The 14,188-nt window shown below is 40.2% G+C and overlaps 1 protein-coding gene across 2 annotated transcripts in view; it reads left to right on the forward strand.

Annotated features, from left to right (window-relative positions):
- LOC123751393 (dopamine receptor 2) overlaps window positions 1-14,188 on the forward strand; it is a 251,635-nt gene that overhangs the window by 48,076 nt on the left and 189,371 nt on the right. Inside the window, exon 1 of one of the 2 annotated variants that reach the window (XM_069332779.1) lies at window positions 13,588-13,705. The exons of the other annotated variant lie outside the window; for it this stretch is intronic. The gene's annotated coding sequence lies outside the window, so the exon portion shown is untranslated. Of the gene's footprint in view, window positions 1-13,587; window positions 13,706-14,188 lie in introns of those variants that run through there. 2 annotated transcript variants of the gene reach the window in all.

Genomic DNA, 14,188 nt, shown 5'->3' on the forward strand with positions numbered 1-14,188 from the left:
CCCAGGATACAAGTGGCAGGGTGAACAAACATGTTGTTGTTGTTATAGATTCAGCTACTCAGAGCAAGTTCTTAGTAGCACGGACTATGGTGAGCCCGTAACTTACCTGGCACAGGAGCGGGGCTGTCAGAGACGTCTCTGTGAACAAACAACTCAGAGAGTTTGTTCATGCTATGGAGAGTTTGTTCATGCTATGGAGAGTTTGTTCATGCTATGGAGAGTTTGTTCATACTATGGGGTGTTGTTCATGTTGGTGTAGACGAGAACAATCAAACACACACCTAACCTCCCCTTTGCTTAATCTATCCCAGCCTCCCTACACCTATCCTATCACTCGAACCCTCACCACCTACTCCTATCATCCACACCTCTCTCAAATGACACTCACCGATCCCTTATCCCATAATTACTAATTAACTTTAATCATCATTATCTTGCTCTTATCGCTTCGCTATTCAGACACATATTATTCATCTAGCCTGTATGTATAGTAATCTCAAAGATTAAAAGTCCGATCCTGTGTACACTCTTCCTAGCAGCAGGATCTAGGGCTTTGTTAGAGGTAGCAGCTAGTGTCAGTATTGGGTTCTAGGAATTCCTAGCATAAAACAATTAGTTTTCAATGGTAGAAGCTTTTCTTCATGTCCTTCCAAACTCATATTAATTCATTAATACTATCAGCATGTCTCTCGGAGGTAAAGTTCAGTATCGGGGAAGCAAACAGATTAAACAATTATGGAAGGTAATGAAATTCTTTTGCCTGGTCGACTAATATTACAATTGTTTGTAGCCGGTTAAACGCGGCAATTAATATGAAGCCATCGGTTCCATGCCACTTTTATTGTAAACAATCTCTTGTAGAGAGATATATAGGTAATATTTATAGTCAGAATTTGTTTACACCCAACCCACTATTCTGGAATTATAGAAAGTGACAACATTTCGATCCATGCTGAACTATTATCAAGGTTTCATGTCTTATAAATAAATAAATAAATAAATAAATAAATAAATAAATAAATAAATGTTTATTTAGGTAAGGTACATACATACAAGAGATTTTACAAAGTTTGTTGGATTAATAAATAGAGCTAGTACATACAATGCCTAAAGCCACTATTACGCAAAGCGTTTCGGGCAGTAATATTTTATATTTTATTTATATTTCCAGATTACTGGGTTGGGTGTCTAATTTTCAGCTACGTTACTGTGGCTTGTTATCAGGATTTGTCATCCAGGTAAGAGTACGTTTGAAGAACCTTATTGGAAAAGAACATAGGCTATATGCAAAAAAATTATGAATGGGGCAGTCTGTCAAGAAAATTTGATTAAACTAAGTAAGAAATGTTAAAACATAAATAAAAAAAAAGGTATAAAAAGGCTATGAAGTACATATAGTATTGTACATATAGGTCAAATCCTTAATTATTTTTTTAGTTATATGAAACAAAGTTTAGGTAAAAGACTGATCAGCAGTATCTACCTTGCTACCTTGCCTAAGGGAGCCGGTCGGCCGAGCGGACAGCACGCTGGACTTGTGATCTTGTGGTCCTGGGTTCGATCCCAGGCGCTGGCGAGAAACAATGGGCAGAGTTTCTTTCACCCTATGCCCCTGTTACCTAGCAGTAAAATAGGTACCTGGGTGTTAGTCAGCTGTCACGGGCTGCTTCCTGGGGGTGGAGGCCTGGTCGAGGACCGGGCCGCGGGGACACTAAAAAGCCCCGAAATCATCTCAAGATAACCTGCCCAGGGATTAATCCTGGGTGATTCGAGAACGCAGTCCACTGTGCTACAGCACCCATTAAACATTTGCTTTTAATCAGTCATTCTCTATGTCCTTCGGGTATTATAAATGGGAATCACAGCGTTACTTTTCATTCTAAATAAAATATTTCCAATATCATTATTTAGAAATTTTGGTATTCTGAATTTAATAACTAATATTTTCTTTGTTAGTTCAGAAACGTCGCTTATTTGATTTGATAATTGAATTTTAAATGCGTAAAATTATTAGTTTATTAGAGACTACCCGCCAAACACACACCGAAACTACGACGTTGGTACAACGTTCGAACAAGTTTTAACACCTCCTAACCAGTTATAACAACCAATATAGCAAGTTGTAACAACGTTCTAATACGTCATAAACACGTTAAGCCAAGATGTAACAACTTTATTACAAGTTGTAACAAGCGGAAAATAGAGACAGTTACGGTTTGTGTTTCCAGGGTAATGTTATGGATTTGTGTTTATATCTGGCATTACCGGTGTCATCAACTATATTACGCAAGTCCAAACTTGTAACTTGTAAGCAGGAATGAGCTTTTTAGTATATACAAACCTCTAAATAAGTCTAAACTTTCAAGTTCAAAATTTTTTAACGGAGCTCTCAGTAGGTCCAAACCTCTCAGTTAGTCTAAACCTCTCAGTAGGTTCAAGATTCTCAGTCAAAAAATTCATAAAATAAAATTGTCTTAAATTCAAGAATGTTAAAAGTGTTCACAGTTACAAATATTACTTAATATTATATTAAATATATTTATCGCATGATTAATGTGCCTCTGGAGTACTAATAAGCATTTTTAGACGAGTATAAGAATGAGGACCAAATGCATACACTTTTCCAATAAGTCATTAGTGTTGATGACCTCGGGTAAGAGGTGAGAGGACGCACTCTGCCACACTCAAGAACAATAGCTGCTAAATTACGCGACTCTAATCCAAAATGGCGAGATATAAGCTCCATTTACCCCTCTATAACTAATCATTTCAATACGATATACCCGTTTAATTCACCAACAATTTACCTGTATACTCACTACGATATACCTGCTTCAATTATCCACCATACACTACCACCACTTAATAATACATATATACTTCATTCACAACGATAAACCTGCCTCATTCATACTAATACACCTTCCCCCATTCATACTTATTAAACCCTCCAACAAATTCATAACAAAATGTGTCCTGAAAATGTAATTAAAAATTGCTTCTATGCGAGTGCCTCTCCTTTGTGACACGACTCTGAGACACAAAGACCTCCTGACTCAGCTGGTGCATTGAGCTGAACAGCTACACTGGACCCTTCAGAGGCACGAGTTCTCCACGTCAAGCGCCAATCCCAGGAGTATGCCTGAGAAAATGGGGAAACGGTCCTGGTTTTTTCAGACCGTGGCGAACGGTCGATAAATCCCGGGTTGTGCTTCGTACACCATGCCTGTAGCACGCTCCACTCTCTCAATACCAGGTCTCCACCAACTCCCCATGCCTCCACCCACTCTCCATGCCTCCACCCACTCCCTACGCTCAATATCATGCCTCCACCCACTCCCCATGCTCAATATCATGCCTCCACCCACTCCCCACGCTCAATATCATGCCTCCACCCACTCCCCATGCTCAATACCATGTCTCCACCCACTCTCCACGCTCAATGTCATGCCTCCACCCACTCCCCACGCTCAGTACCATGTCTCCACCCACTCTCCACGCTCAATACCATGCCTCCACCCACTCTCCGCGCTCAGTACCATGTCTCCACCCACTCACTATGCCCAATACCATGTCTCCACCCACTTCCCACACTCAGTACCATGCCTCCACCCACCCAGTTCCATAACTCAACCCACTCTGCACTATAAACAAGTTTTATACTGCTTTCTCTTACTCATCTGAATCTAAATACATATATTAAATAATTTTTTTTGTATTTCTTACCAAGTTTAGCATTGAATGATGCTAATTCTTTCATTGATATAGTTTTATTAATAATTAAAGATAAAATATTAAACTAGGAAATGAAAGGTAAATTATTAATGTTCATCTAGTTTTAATTTCGATACAATTATATCGCAATCAAAAGGAAGATAAATGTTTTAACGTCACCCTAAAAAGTGTGTGTAGATCACCCTTGACAGTTACCCTATGTAGAGGTCACCTTAAGGTCAGGTCATGTTGCAGTGTTACTCAAATGCATGGAGGTGTGTAGGTTACACATAGGTATAGAGATCAACTTGAGGTGTGGAGGTCACTCCTGAGGTGTTACACTAGTGTGTGGAGGTCACTCCTGAGGTGTTACACTAGTGTGTGGAGGTCACACCTGAGGTGTTACACTAGTGTGTGGAGGTCACTCCTGAGGTGTTACACTAGTGTGTGGAGGTCACTCCTGAGGTGTTACACTAGTGTGTGGAGGTCACTCCTGAGGTGTTACACTAGTGTGTGGAGGTCACTCCTGAGGTGTTACACTAGTGTGTGGAGGTCACTCCTGAGGTGTTACACTAGTGTGTGGAGGTCACTCCTGAGGTGTTACACTAGTGTGTGGAGGTCACACCTGAGGTGTTACACTAGTGTGTGGAGGTCACTCCTGAGGTGTTACACTAGTGTGTGGAGGTCACTCCTGAGGTGTTACACTAGTGTGTGGAGGTCACTCCTGAGGTGTTACACTAGTGTGTGGAGGTCACTCCTGAGGTGTTACACTAGTGTGTGGAGGTCACAATAAGGTGTCGGAACTCCAATACTCAGGAAACATGGTTCGTGTCGTGTTCCTAATGCTGACATGGGGATTGCTAAAAGAAAATACCCTGCATAGGGAGCACTAAGAGCTATGAGTCAAGTATAATCACCAGATGTTTATGCAGCCTCAAGTAATAATACAGCAGGTAAATTACTTGTTAGTGATAACCATTAGTAAATATCACTATCTCTGTATCTCAATATCTGTATCTCTGTATATCTATATCTTTGTATCTCTATTTCTGTATCCCAGTCCCTTTTTTTCTCATAAAAAATAATAAAATTCTTTACCATTGACGTGTAGGTGGACCAGTGGAAGGAGGAGCTTAGCAGTTTGAAATATTAGAGAAACATTGACGTTACCCATTTGCTTTGAAAAAGTGGTGGGGGCTTGAGGACTACTTAGACCCGGGAACTGCCGGCTGCTACTTTATATATATATATATATATATATATATATATATATATATATATATATATATATATATATATATATATATATATATATGACATGGCTTCAGCACCAATATATTGTTCTCACTTATAAGTAACTTTTACCCTCAGTGCTATGAGTGCTCATTGTCCTGCAATGCAATGGGAGCTGCTCTTCTGTTGATCTCATATATCAAGCTTGCCTTACAAAACTCCTGCAGAGAGCCCTAATAAATTCTCGCAACAGCATTTCTTGTCTCTGTTGGTTCCTTCATCTTGCCTTCTCCACCCACTTCACCAGAACATTGTAGCCCTTTCAGACAAGGATTACACGAGCTATTGATCAGGGTTTTCTCCAGCTCTCTTCATTAGAGGGGATCAATCACCATGCCCCTTTGTGTTCCTTTTTACATGAGGTCTTTGCTATTTATTTTTTCATCCACTTTGTGGAACTTTGACAATCAACCTACCAGGAGAGAAAGTATAAGTTCCACGGGAAAGTTTAATTGATGGTGAGGCTCAAGGGATATATTTTTTTTAATTATTATAATGCTTGTCGTTCGTGTGTGGTAAGCATTAATTTGTGATTTATATAGCAATAATTCTTTAGACAATTTTGCCTACAATACGTATGCAATCAAACCTTGACTTTATTTTTATTTTAAAATTATTTATGATCTCCTCAGTGTTAAAATATATATTAATGGACGTCTCATGCCCCATCTATGTGGGACATGAGGTAGACCCACCCAGCTGGGGCACCTGGTACACTATGGTACACATATCAATCTTAACACTGAACAGTAAACTTGATGCTGAAGCTGCTTGCTTTAGGTAAACTGATATCTGCCAAACAGCGGCAGATAAATTACTGGTAAGGGAGAGTTTACTGACGTCTGTTTAAATAACACATCATTCATCTGAACCTTGGGATAAACACTGGATATTTTCTCGGGATAAGGAGTTTTAATTGCATTTTCCCCTTTCAATCTTAATTAAAAATGAAGAGAAAATGAAAGGAGAATATAGGACAACAAAATATGAGGAGAGACTATGCTAATAATCCCCTTATAAGACATAAGTTTTAATGAGTATATTTCTGTTTTTAATTTTGATATATAGTTATTGGTGTGTATATCTTTGTAGATACTTTTGAGATATAATTATTGATGAGTATATATTTTGTAGATACTCCTGATATATCGTTATAGGTGTCTATATCTGTATCAATATTCTTATTAATATATAGACATTACTGTGTATATATCTTGTTAGATAGTCTTGATAAATTGTTATAGATATGTGTATACCTTTGTAGATACTCATGATATATATAGATATTGCTGTATATATATCTTTGGCGTCTGCATCCTTGTGAAAACAATTTATTTCTGTGACATCAAAGAGAAGGTCCAGTGTAAAACCTTAATAGGAGCTTACACACCATTAGGATGGTGCTCAAGGTGTTACAGGCCAAGCTTAGCATGAAGCTTGATTGGCTTAGCCTTACACGAAGCTTGAGTGGCTTAGCCAAACACGAAGCTTGAGTGACTTAGCCTTACACGAAGCTTAAGTGAGTATACTAGGAACAATAGCTTGACTGATTATACTTGGTTCGAAGCTTGAATTAGTATACTTGGTAGTAAAGCTTGAGTATACTAGGTAGAGAAGCTTGAGTATACTACGTAGTAAAGCTTGAGTGAGTATACGAGATGCGTAAGATGTGTGAGTGGATTACAGGCAGTGGATTACCTAACCTACCCTACCCTACCCTAACCTATCCTATGCTAATCTAATTTTCCCAAAGCTAACCCAACCTACCCTACCCAACCCTATTGTATGCTAATCTTATTTTCCCCAAGCAAACCTAACCTAACCTACCCTATCCTAACCTATCCTATGTTTATCTTCCTTTCCCTAAGCTAACCTAACCTACCGAAACAGCGGCCGTTCACAGATTGGGAACTGGGGTCATAATCAAATAATTAATCAAATATTGTTTATTGATTAGTTCTCCAAGCTTTGAAGCTCTTGACTGGTTGGATCAGCATCTGACAACCCATCAGATAAGCCATATTGGAGGAATTAGCCACATAAAGCAAGCCCCTGAGCTGCCTTAGTTGATGGTTGCTAGGTTGGGGAAGGAGGGAGTGGCGTTGGGGGGTGGCAAGGTTGGGGGTGGCAAGGTTGGGGGGTGGCAAGGTTGGGGGTGGCAAGGTTGGGGTGGCAAGGTTGGGGGGTGGCAAGATTAGGGGGGAAGGAGGTGGGGAAGCAGTGTGGGAGGCCGAAAAGTTGACTGAAGTGCCTGAGCGTCGGAGTTAGTCTCCAGAGGTTCGAGATGACAGAAGGAAGAGGGGTTACTAGGATAATGGTCTGAGTAGAGAAGACCATAGAAGGTATCCATATGCAGGCGATGAGCCACAATATCGTGGCTGAAGAATGTCCACAATCGACTTGAGAATGGTCCAGGACGAACCGAAACGTCGTCGTCCCTTCACCTTCTAGTGTGTGGTCTGGTCAACACGATAGAAGGTAGTGCATGGAGTAACGCAAGTGTGAACACATCACGAGAGCTCAGAGTTAGTTATGGTACACCCTACCAGGCTGGCTTGCTTATATTCCATCCCCCACACACCTGCAACACCCCCCCCCCTTAAACGTTGCATCTTAATCTTTGATTTATCTCCTGAGTGCAGACGGGCCAAAAGTGTCATGATATTGGATCCAGCGATCCTTGCCGAGTCATGAATCAATACACTTACCTTGATTAGTTCACGGAGGAAGACACAGGAAAAATGTCTCCTTTGATGCTGATGTAACTGAATTGGCTTGACTTTGTAGGGTTATTGTATGATTACTTATGGATAGTATAAGGGTGCTTGCGAGTGCTCAAATAGGTGGAAAGGTAGCCTGGATTATGAGACTTGCACAGCGATTAAAATTTCATCTAATTTGTGCACCATTTGGCAGTGAAATATGAACCGGAACTAGACTTTAAGCACTAGAGTACCACTCACCTAATATACTGCTCGAGCACACTAGGGAACACTCCCTAGCATACTAAGTGACACTCTCTCTAGCACACTCGGTGACATACTTCCTAGCACAAAGAGAAACATTCCCTAGCACACTAGGGAGGTCCCACTGCCTAGAACACTAGGAAACACTACCTAGCACACTAGGAAACACTACCTAGCACACTAGGAGACACTCCCTAGTGTCTCAATAGTGTTCATTGTTCTAGGAGCCACTCCCTAGCACTAAGAGCACTGATAACACTATCAGTGAGGCTAAACACTAACACTTACATGGTCCTGACAATCTCCATGGGCTACGAAGGCTTAAATGTCCCCCTGGTGTAATATTGGATCTCAATATACCTCACATAAGACCTTGGAAATGGCTTGAAATGATATAAATCCCAATGGAAATTACTGAAAATCTTTATATGTTGATATTGGTAGGAAATATCACTTCCAAGGTTAAACACCATTGCACTGTGCAGTATTGTGTAAAGCGGTTTGTGACGATTGATTAGCTGCATCACTATCTTGCCCCGGAACGGTTATCTTGAGGTTATCTTGAGATGATTTCGGGGCTTTTTAGTGTCCCCGCGGCCCGGTCCTCGACCAGGCCTCCACCCCCAGGAAGCAGCCCGTGACAGCTGACTAACTCCTAGGTACCTATTTACTGCTAGGTAACAGGGGCATTCAGGGTGAAAGAAACTTTGCCCATTTGTTTCTGCCTCGTGCGGGAATCGAACCCGCGCCACAGAATTACGAATCCTGCGCGCTATCCACCAGGCTACGAGGCCCCCTGGTATTTGCAAACGTGTAATTGTTTCAAGGCGGCGATATTCAATATGATTTATCCTGATCTTGTATTTTACCGGTAATGTAATGTCCAAACAATAGACATTAACATGTAAAAAAAGAGACCAACTTCTGTCAAATTAATGACAGTATTTAATGGCAATTTTCCCAATCTCTACAACCCTGGATACTGATGCGGGTCTCGCTTATAACACTATGGAGACTTGTTGCCATGTTTATGTATTTTGTTTAAAAGTTGGGGCACCTGAAACGCTTGTTTGGAGCTCCCTCGAATATTAATGTAATAAGCGTATAAATTATGGCTCTTTTTACACATTAGTGGCTGAGGAGGATTCCTTCAGATGCCTGCATGTTATTAAAATGTGTTTCTCATATACGTACTTAAGTTTTCTTAACTTAATGTGAGATTGTGAGATTATTTTTCTTTATTCTACTCTTGTATTAAGTGTCTTTTTAAGGAGGAACGTTCTCTCAGGTAGTGGTCAAGGCGGTTCAGAAGATGAGCCACTATAATGTGGCTGAAGATATGATGACCAAACCAGACACCAGAAGACGTTTCTGTCTATCCTGGACGAAATCAAGACATACTGGACATATTATCAAGACATACGGCTTGATAATGGTCCAGGACGGACCCAAACGTCTTCGTTTTTCCATCTTCTAGTGTGTGGTTTGGTCGTGGAGGCGATCTTCGTCTCTCGTCCCACGTAATGTACAACTCAAAAACTTTGCTGTCGTTTCCATTCTCGAATCTCCAATGGTGATGGGAACGACAGCTGAGCAGCGAAGTTGTAATGTTTGTGTGTTCTTCTAGCACTTATGTCTTCCCATTCACCCGGGCTCTTAGAGATTCGAACTGTGGTCCCCAAGTGTGTGAGGCTGGAGCTCTGTCGACCCCATGAATGACCCTTAAGACTACTCAATAGTTCGGGCGATAGAGCTTCGGTTTCACACACGTAGGGTTCGCGGTTTGGGTCACGTAGAGTCCAGGTTAATGGAATGCTTATTTTCACAGACTATGTGAAGGACTATTTACACTTAATTTACTCATTTACACATTTACACGTCTTTATTTTCGTACATAATGCCAATCTCTCCACATCTCTCTCTCTCTCTCTCTCTCTCTCTCTCTCTCTCTCTCTCTCTCTCTCTCTCTCTCTCTCTCTCTCTCTCTCTCTCTCTCTCTCTCTCTCTCTCTCTCTCTCTCTCTCTCTCTCTCTCTCTCTCTCTCTCTCTTCTCTCTCTCTCTCTCTCTCTCTCTCTCTCTCTCTCTCTCTCTCTCTCCTTCTCTCTCTCTCTCTCTCTCTCTCTCTCTCTCTCTCTCTCTCTCTCTCTCTCTCTCTCCTTCTCTCTCTCTCTCCTTCCCTCTCTCTCTCCTTCTCTCTCTCTCTCCTTCCTCTCTCTCTCCTTCTCTCTCTCTCTCTCTCTCTCTCTCTCTCTCTCTCTCTCTCTCTCTCTCTCTCTCTCTCTCTCTCTCTCTCTCTCTCTCTCTCTCTCTCTCTCTCTCTCTCTCTCTCTCTCTCTCTCTCTCTCTCTCTCTCTCTCTCTCTCTCTCTCTCTCTCTCTCTCTCTCTCTCTCTCTCTCTCTCTCTCTCTCTCTCTCTCTCTCTCTCTCTCTCTCTCTCTCCCTTCTCTCTCTCTCTCCTTCTCTCTCTCCTTCTCTCTCTCTCTCTCTCTCTCTCTCTCTCTCTCTCTCTCTCCTTCCTCTCTCTCTCCTTCCCTCTCTCTCTCCTTCCCTCTCTCTCTCCTTCTCTCTCTCTCTCTCTCTCTCTCTCTCTCTCTCTCTCTCTCTCTCTCTCTCTCTCTCTCTCTCTCTCTCTCTCTCTCTCTCTCTCTCTCTCTCTCTCTCCTTCTCTCTCTCTCTCTCTCTCTCTCTCTCTCTCTCTCTCTCTCTCTCTCTCTCTCTCTCTCTCTCTCTCTCTCTCTCTCTCTCTCTCTCTCTCTCTCTCTCTCTCTCTCTTACTCATAATACAAAGGCTAATTCACAAAACATTGTTATTAAGACTTTTGAAATGTTTTATGGTCGCTTTTGTTAGTTCATATTTAATGTTTCATGAGCGCTTCTCCTACAGCACGTGCTCATTATGAATAACAGTAAAAGAATAAACATAGAATTTTATTTTAAATTAACACGTTTTAATTTTACATTATCAAAGTTTTTGTAACATTGCCGTCAACTCTCATGTGAAGGCAGTAAACAATTACTATTTTCCTATACTATTTTTCGAACTTTTTTGGTATATATATATAAAAGAGGAAGAGGAATTCGCTTGAGTGCTTTCGTGTAATAGAGTATTGGAAGATATGTTAAAATATTCATGAATGTACTCAAGCACTTTATGCATTATATTTTCCAATGTGTTACCCATTAGCATTTACACATGTATATTTGAAAAGTACTTTCTTATTGTGAGCATTGTGGCTTCAGTCGGTACGGTGAGCGAGGTGTTCAGAGCACGAAATAAAATAACGATAAATATATATGGTAAAAAAAAAGGCGCAGTTCATTCACAGAGAGATGACAAGGCTGCTAACAGTGACTTTGTTTTCCGAAACACTGGCAGACTTCATCAACATTTGCTACATGCACTAACTATCTTATCTTGTATCTTGAGATGATTTCGGGGCTTAAGTGCCCTCGCGGCCCGGTCCTTGACCAGGCCTCCTTTTTTTTGTTACCCCCCCCCCAGGAAGCAGCCCGTAGCAGCTGTCTAACTCCCAGGTACCTATTTACTGCTAGGTAACAGGGGCATCAGGGTGAAAGAAACATTTTGCCCATTTGTCTCCGCCTCCACCGGGGGATCGAACCCGGAACCTCAGGACTACGAATCAGAAGCACTGTCCACCCAGCTGTCAGGACCCTTAAATAATTAAAACATACCACAGTACCAATACCGCTTAATTTAACATACGCCTACAGGACTTCATGTTTATGTTCATAAATAGCAAAATATATTAATATTAAACTACCTGAGAAAAATGTATTGGAAAACGCAAAACATTTTGTGAGAGAAAATCCCATAAACATCAAGACTATTAATCCGATATATAGAATTTTACTGTTATTATTACCGGATATTACAAGACGTAAGACGCATGGGGATTAATTAGAAAATTAATTTTTATTACAATGAAAAGATGATTTAAACATTATCATTATTTGATTTGTTAAAAAAATCAAAGAAAAGATTCATGCTATTGGAAATATCAACAGAATGTTGATATTTCAATCGACTTGAGAATGGTCCAGGACGGACCGAAACGTCGTCGTCCCTTGACTTTCTAGTGTGTGGTCTGGTCAACATACTTCAGCCACGTTATTGTGACTCATCGCCTGCAGAATGTTGATGACAGAATTCATAATTTCTCGTCTAAATTGAACACGATTTAAAACAGAAATATGAAGTATTTAATAACAGGTCATAATCTCAGCTTTTGAAAAGAGACTGTAAAAAAAAAGACTAAAGAAAAAGACTGTAAAAAAGTAAAAAAAAAAGCTTACTGTTAAATAGGAATATCGTTAATATGACAGTAGGAAGTTAAAGAGAAAAGGAATATAAGGAGACAAGGAGATAATATATTATCTCCCTAATATAAGGGAGATAAGGCAGTATATAGGAAGGAAAATCGTTAATATTAGAGAAACATAGTTCAGTATTAACGAGAAATATCGTTAACACTGTTGTAAAACAGATAAATGATAACGATGAAAAACTTCAATATTTTTATTTCTCACCCGTCTTTGAGAAGATTTAGATTACGATAAAACAACGAACGATACAAAATATTGTGAGATAACAGGAAATTAAATAAAACGGGTTTTGGTTATCAGTAACACAGATAGATATGATTTTCTGTCATGTTAAATAAAATAATCTATTTTCACAGATAAATATTCAAATTGACAAAAAGTATTGCATGTGAAAATTAAGAATTTTCAATAGGAAATTTTTCGAGCCGTTGTTTAACCTGATTTTTTATGTTTATATTTGAACGAAGATTGTATAAGTGGATTCGAATACAATTTTATTTATTGAGTACATAAACAACTTTCAGTCTTTTGTAAACTATTTATAGTAGAACTCATCACACTCATAATTATAAAGCGTAGAACAACGTTCGACAAAGTCCAAAAAAGTGACAAAAAGGCTAAAAAAATATTAATACCAAGACTAAACTGAGAAAAAGTCATCTGGCAATTCATTAATAAGAAACTCAAAATGAAATACAAGAGGCCACAAAAAAAACTAAAAAAGACACACACACAAAAGATGATACGAACTTCTTAATCATCTTGGTAGTTTTACAAGGTGAGTTGATGAGAGAGAAATAGGTATTAACCGGCTCTGAGAGGCCTGAGAGGCTATCATCCCACTTCTGGGACTTCATGCAAATTTAGCCTTCAAGAGATATATGTTGGACTAAGTGGGTAGAGTTTAGCTGGACGTGCAGACCCTAGTTAGGGTTCACATACACCTGGTGAACCTAGATAGGGTTCACACACACCTGGTGACATTAGATAGAGGATCATACACACACCTGGTGATCCTAGATATGGTTCACATACACCTGGTGAACCTAGATAGGGTTCACACACATTTTGTGACCCTAGTTATGGTTCACCGGGAATCGAAACCCGGTCCACAGGATTACGTGACCAGCGTGCTGTCCACTCAGCCACCAACGCCCCAGTATGTGTGTTGGTGTTGTCGGTATAATCCAACACCGGATGCCTGCCACTCTCCACACTGATAATACAATTACATAGAACCATTACCTTAACTAACATTTCCCTTTCTACTGTGCTGTAAAGATTTTGGTGTTTCAGAAACCTCGGAAAAGTATGACATTGGCTCATGAATACTGAGATATTAGATCACACTGAAATACTTGATGAACTTCATGGCTTTAATCATCAGGTATGAATCGATTTTTCTTGTTTCTCTTTCTGCCTCATATGTGCAATCTTTTCCCCTTTCACACCACATAGAGTGGTGTGTCTATGTGGTTCCTTTCACACCACATAGAGTGGTGTGTCTATGTGGTTCCTTTCACACCACATAGAGTGGTGTGTCTATGTGGTTCCTTTCACACCACATAGAGTGGTGTGTCTATGTGGTTCCTTTCACACCACATAGAGTGGTGTGTCTATGTGGTTCCTTTCACACCACATAGAGTGGTGTGTCTATGTGGTTAGCAACATAGCAGGCGGGTTATAATAAGTTCACTAGTATCCAGGTTGATGTAAGGTTGGCCTTCCCTTGTAGTCTGAACAGGTTTTCCAGCAGCTTTAACTACTCTTCCCGGGTGTATAATACCATGTCATCACTGTATTATCTCACCTCCCGTTGCCTCCTGCATGACCACATGTAAAACGAATTGGAAACTACTACTGCTGTTTT

The sequence above is a fragment of the Procambarus clarkii genome, chromosome 4 (genome assembly GCF_040958095.1).
Source record: "Procambarus clarkii isolate CNS0578487 chromosome 4, FALCON_Pclarkii_2.0, whole genome shotgun sequence".
Taxonomy (NCBI): Eukaryota; Metazoa; Arthropoda; class Malacostraca; order Decapoda; family Cambaridae; genus Procambarus; species Procambarus clarkii.